Source organism: Apium graveolens, chromosome 6 (genome assembly GCF_009905375.1).
Source record: "Apium graveolens cultivar Ventura chromosome 6, ASM990537v1, whole genome shotgun sequence".
NCBI lineage: Eukaryota > Viridiplantae > Streptophyta > Magnoliopsida > Apiales > Apiaceae > Apium > Apium graveolens.
Window position 1 is genome coordinate 46,068,996 of NC_133652.1, and position 5,949 is coordinate 46,074,944.

The 5,949-nt window shown below is 37.2% G+C and overlaps 1 long non-coding RNA gene across 1 annotated transcript; it reads right to left on the reverse strand.

Moving 5' to 3' along the window:
* Window positions 1–1,090: 1,090 nt before the first annotated feature.
* Window positions 1,091–1,731, reverse strand: LOC141664006 (uncharacterized). Its single transcript, XR_012551778.1, has 3 exons — window positions 1,603–1,731; window positions 1,455–1,524; window positions 1,091–1,170 (listed from the first exon to the last, which is right to left on the reverse strand). It is a non-coding gene; the product is annotated as an uncharacterized LOC141664006 (long non-coding RNA).
* Between the last annotated feature and the right edge of the window lie 4,218 nt (window positions 1,732–5,949).

Consider the following 5,949-nt stretch of genomic DNA (forward strand, 5'->3'; position numbering starts at 1 on the left):
TATAACCATCAAAGCCATCTTAATACTCAAAGTAAAGTTAGGGTTTGGAGGTGTTATACCTTCCTTGGAGTGATTAGAGTAGCTAGGAAGCCTTAAGAAGCCTTGAGAAGCCTTGAGATAGCTTAGGAATGCTTGGATCTTAAATAAAATCAAAGAAAATAAAGTTAGTAATCTTGAAAATACTATTCATCATCTTCTTCCTTGATTTATTGGAAGAGATTCGTGAAGAAATAGAAGCTTAAACTCCTAGGATATGCTTATCTAATCATAAGGGACCTTGTGTAATTACCTTGCAAATTAACAAAGCTAGAAACTTGATTTTTGAAATTTTTCTCCTTGAAAAAATGAAAAAGCCGAGCTATGTGTTCTTGGGAGAGTATTTGCTTTGTTGAATGTTTTTGTGGTGGAAAATGAAGTGAATGAGATATTTGGATGATTTATTGGTTGTTTAAAGTGAGTGGAGTATGACTAAGCATGACATCATCTTGGTGACTTCATCTCTTGCCACTTGTCATCACTTGGTGGTGGAAGCATCTTCTTATGCTAATCCTTGCTTAATTGTTTGGTTAATGACCGCTTATCTGTTATACGGTTCGTTTAATTTTCGTTCTCGTTTATCATTTGAGGGATCATACCCGGGATCTTATTACTTGGGTTCCCCTAAACCTTTCTCAATATATTATATTTCTTATATGATCCTCTCTTATAATCCTTGAATTTAAATCCTTTTTATCCTGTTACCTTATACTCAATTCTTTCGGTATCTGGTGGATTTTCGGGAAAAATCAAAGTGTTCGAATTTGGATTCTGACGATCTTTACATACACTTATATACCATATAGAGTACTAATAAGATCTCAGAATAACAATAAAAGAACCTCTACAAAGTGTGGTATGAAAAGTTTTCTTATTTAGCATAATCAGCAAAATCACTATTCATAAGGGTTTTAAAAAAATTCCTAAAATTGGGGTTATTAGAATCACCGACATTCATGATTAATATTTAGGCGACAAATTTGACTTAATAGTCGTAAACAAATCTTGGCATTGATTGAATGGAAGCAGAATAAGCAAGTATAGTACGAATGGCTTCTGCCCTTTGAGTAGGGGGTGATCAAAAGCTGGTTGAAGGTGAGATAGAACACACTCTACAACATCTCCATCAGGACTCTGCTAAACAAAAGAAAACAAAAATCACAAACCTCATTTCTAAAACAAACATAATCACAAACCTTAAATAAGCCCTTGCTCTATGGAGCTTCCTTGTTGCGTCTGGAGGCCTGAAAGTCTGGTTGACAGGATTATGATGCACAAGAGAACAATATAACTCTGATGCTCACAAGTAGTTGCAGCTAAACACAGGAAACCATACTGGCAACAAAGGCGAATGACACTTCAAACTTGATAATATATTAAATAAACCCGTAAATTAAATAAAGGTAAATAGCATATACCAATAGGTCCATCTTTCTGGCCTTTGCAGAAATCCATAAGATCTTTCATGCTATTGACCACCTCAGATATCTGTTACAAAGTGGCTCTGCTTAATTAAAGAACTCCAAATCAACCAACATTGTACTAGAATAAAAAACAAGAACCTACCTGTAAGCACCGCACATATCTTTTGGAAAATCCCAGATCATTCAGAGACTGCAACTCCAAACTCTTTGCAAGTTGACGGCCAGATGTCACCACCCTGACATAATAATAAAGTCATTTGTAAGCATTACGAGTTTGGACCAACTGTGACTAAATAATTACCCACAGTGGAAAACCAAAACTATATTGATAATTTTAACCATCTGAATTGTCTACAGAAAAGATCAGAATTGACTACAAAAATGGATATTTTGATACATAAAATGTCACCGATGATGTAAGTTATTGCATATAAAAATATAAATATCTACTTTTAAGTCCGCAGTAAATATGACACGCAGCTGACCCTCACGAACCACACGAAGTTGCTCATAAATAGTTTCTTGAACAACTTTTCCATATTCCAGCATCATTATCCAGAAGGAAATCTACATTCACGGGGTAAGTCTGGATACAAAAGCTCATCAACGACTCCACTGCCAAATTAAATATCATTCAACCGAGGGATCACTTCAAAAGTTGCCTCTACAAAAAGAAACATTCATCATTTCAGGCCTCACTCAGTATTTTCAAAAACATGACAACTCATTTAGTCTTCGAATATGAGCAATACTAAAGTAAAAAATATGACTGCCTATAGTTAGGAGGTGTCCATATTTTCGCAATATGTATTACATAACTCAAGCTTTAAAGCTTCAGATCTATGAACAAAAACCTAATTAAAATCACAACCTAAAATTTTAAAATAATTTGAAATTTACATACCTATTCAAACCAAACCAGTTGCTTACAAGGCTTGATTTCAAGTTATTAAATCAAATATTCCCAATTTCAAGCTCAATTTGTTATGAAAAACTCCAACCCTTTTATCAAACGATTATCAATCACTTTCACCAAGGCCAGAATCTGACCTTCCACCAATCGATTTCGTATAAATCAAACCAAGGAAGTTTTTTTTAAGATTATTAAGCATGAATCGAACCCATTTCAAATTGAGCATGTGCTTAATTATGGTACATGGTTTGAATTTCTGAATTAGTGAGTACTAATTTGTGAGGATGAAATAATTAGGGTTTGAGATGGGTTGATAGAGAGGCGAGAGAGAGACGGAATAGAGAGGATATATTGAGTCTGAGGTTTGAGATAGAGTTTCAATGTTGAGAGAGATGGAGGGAGAGAGAGAGAGAGAGAGAATCGAGGTTATAGTCGGGTTTGAGTTGGATGTTTGAGAGAATGGAGAAATTTAAGAGAGATAATTTAGGAAAGGTGGAAATAAAAAATGAGGTAGCGGGGGAAAGATTTTTAGCAAAAGGGGGAAAAGATTTTTGGTAAAGGGGGGAAATATATGTATTAAAACAGGGAAAATGATAAGTCAAATTTGATTTTTTTTAAAATTGGTCATACACAACGGCTTGTAAAAATAACCGATGTTAAAGTTTAAAACTTCTATTTGGAATTTTTTTTGGGAACATAGACAACGGCTAGTATAAGAAACTGATGTCAAAAATGTTTTTAACATCGCTTATTTAGAAACTGATGTTAAAAAATATTTTAACATCGGGTGCTTTACGTGCCGATGTCTAAGCACCGATGTCGTATGCAGTATTTCTAGCAATGAGTTCTACCCCGATGGTTTGTCTCCTAAAGAAATCTATCTATGGTCTTAAACAGGTCCCCAGAGATTGGTATATCAAACTCTCTACTGCTCTATTATCTATTTGCTTTTAAAAATCCCACACTGACAATAGTTTATTCACTTTAAGCAAATATGGTGGTTTTGTAGCTGTGTTAGTCTATGTAGATGACATGCTGATTACAGGCTCTTTAAACATCTTGATTACCAATGTGAAAAGGTTTCTACACTCTCAATTTTAAATCAAGGATCTTGGTCCCTTGAAATACTTTCTGGGCATTGAAGTTGCTAGATCAACTCAAGGTTTCTACCTCAATTAGAGAAAGTATACTCTTGATCTGTTAAAGGACACTGGTCTTACTGCTGCTAAACCACCTGTGGTTCCAATTGAGCAAAATCATCAACTTCTGGACAATCAATATCCCTTTTTGTCAGCATCAGGCATCAATACTTACACGAGACTGGTAGGAAGATTAATCTACCTCACTATTACAAGGCCAGATTTATCATACTCTGTTCATGTTTTGTCTCAATTTTTATCATGCCCTAGAATTGATCATCTACAAGCAATATATAAAGTTCTCAGATATCATAAACAATCTCCTGGCCAAGGTATTCTTATTCCAGCCTCTGGATCTCTTCAATTGTCTGCATACAGTGACTCAGACTGGGGAGGGTGTCCTAATACTAGACATTCCTTAACTGGTTTCTGCATTATTCTTGGATCGTCTTTGATCTCATGGAGATGCAAAAAGCAACATACTGTCTCTAGATCATCTGCAGAGGCAGAGTATAGAGCCATGGCAGATACCTGCTGTAAGGTTACATGGTTTCTTGCTCAACAACTTCCTGTTCCCTTTTACTGTGATAATAAATCAGCCTTGTACATTGCAGATAACCCAGTCTTTCATGAAAGAACAAAACAAATTGAAATATACTGCCATCTGGTTAGAGAAAAACTTCAGCAAGGAATCATTTCCACCTTTTATCCTCCTACATCAGTGCAACCTGCGGATATGTTTACCAAAGCCGTTGGTGCAACCCAATTAGCATTCTTCAATTCCAAGTTGAATTTCTGCAACTTGTTTACGCCATCCAACTTGAGGGGGGGTGTTACATTATGTAATGATAACATGAAAGTTACTGTTAGCAGCAATAAGTCAAACCCTACTAAGGAGCACTCTCTTTCAAACATAGTTGCTAGTTAATGGTCCCTAGTGTTCTAGTCGAAAATATGGGTCAGTCTTGCAATCCTGGTCGAAGGAGTTCGACTAGGATCCATGACCTGGAATTCGACCAGGATCCTAGTCGAACTTTCGACCTGGATCTAGGTCAAAAACTTACCCCCTTTTCAATTCCTAGTCTTAAATTTTTTGACTAGGATTTCGACCAGGATTCTAGTCGATGTTTCGACCTGAATTCTGTTCGAAAATTCTATGTTTCTCATGCTTCCTGGTCGAAGGATTTCGACTAGGATTCACGACCTGGTTTTCGACCAGGATCCTAGTCGATTTTTGACCTGGGTTTTAGTCTATGTTTTAAACCCCATTCTTTGACTAATACTTGGTTCATTTCGACCTCATTCTTGGTCGAAGCTTCGACCTCAATCCAGTCCTGTGAGTTCCGGTGTTTTCGTGTGTCTAGTCAAAAAAATTCGGACAGGATTCACGACCTGGAATTCGACCTGAATCCTGGTCTTTTTTACCCGTTATTTTCGGGTGCCTGCTCGAAAGATTTCGGGCAGGATTCACGACTTGGAATTCGACCAGAATCCTAGTCTTTTTTACCCGTTATTTTCGGGTGCCTGCTCGAAAGATTTCGGGCAGGATTCACGACCTGGAATTTGACCTGAATTCTGGTCTTCCACTAGCTAAATTCATTGGGCCTTACAACTTTTAGGGCTCCAATTTAGGTTATTATATTTTCCAAATCCGAATTGGATTTGGGCCTAGCCTTCTTTATTGGGCCTTATTTTAGCGGGCCTCTTTATAGGGCCTTTAATTTTATTGGGCCTCTTTATTGGGTCCCTTTATTGGGCCTTAAATCTTACTGGGCCTCTTTATTGGGCCTTAAATCTTATTGGGCCTCTTTATTGGGTCTCTTTATTGGGCCTTAAATCTTACTGGGCCTCTTTATTGGGCTTTAAATCTTATTGGGCCTCTTTATTGGGCCTTAAATCTTATTGTGCCTCTTTATTGATTTGGAATTCTCTAGAATTCCTTGGAATTATTCTGGAATATTCTTTTTTTCTGGGCTTTTTTCTTTGGGCCTCTTTCCTTAATGGGCTTTCGTCCCTTCAACTTCCCTTTTCCTCTTATATAAAGGAGTAAGGAGAGGCTTCTTCTGCTCACTTTCTCATTTCTAAGTTTTTCTTCTTTCTCCTCCTGCTAAGTTTCTCAGAGTAATAACAGCAAGTCGGAGCTCAAGGCCTTTTTAGGAGCGCTTCTTCAGGTAAAATCCCTCCCTTCACTTCTTGTGTTTTCTTTTGCATTTTTTTTTAGGATAACATGTCTATGTGCCCCCCCTTTTCAGATGGCTGATAAGAAAATGACTCGCTTGGCCAAAATGAACGTGGCTAGAAAGTCCAATGAATTTCCTATTCGATCAAGGTACACTTCTTTAATCGACATGATCAACACTCGAGGGGATGAGTACCCGTCTGATGCGCATCTGGACGCGCACGACCATATTAGTGCTTTGCGGGATCCCAAGGAGCA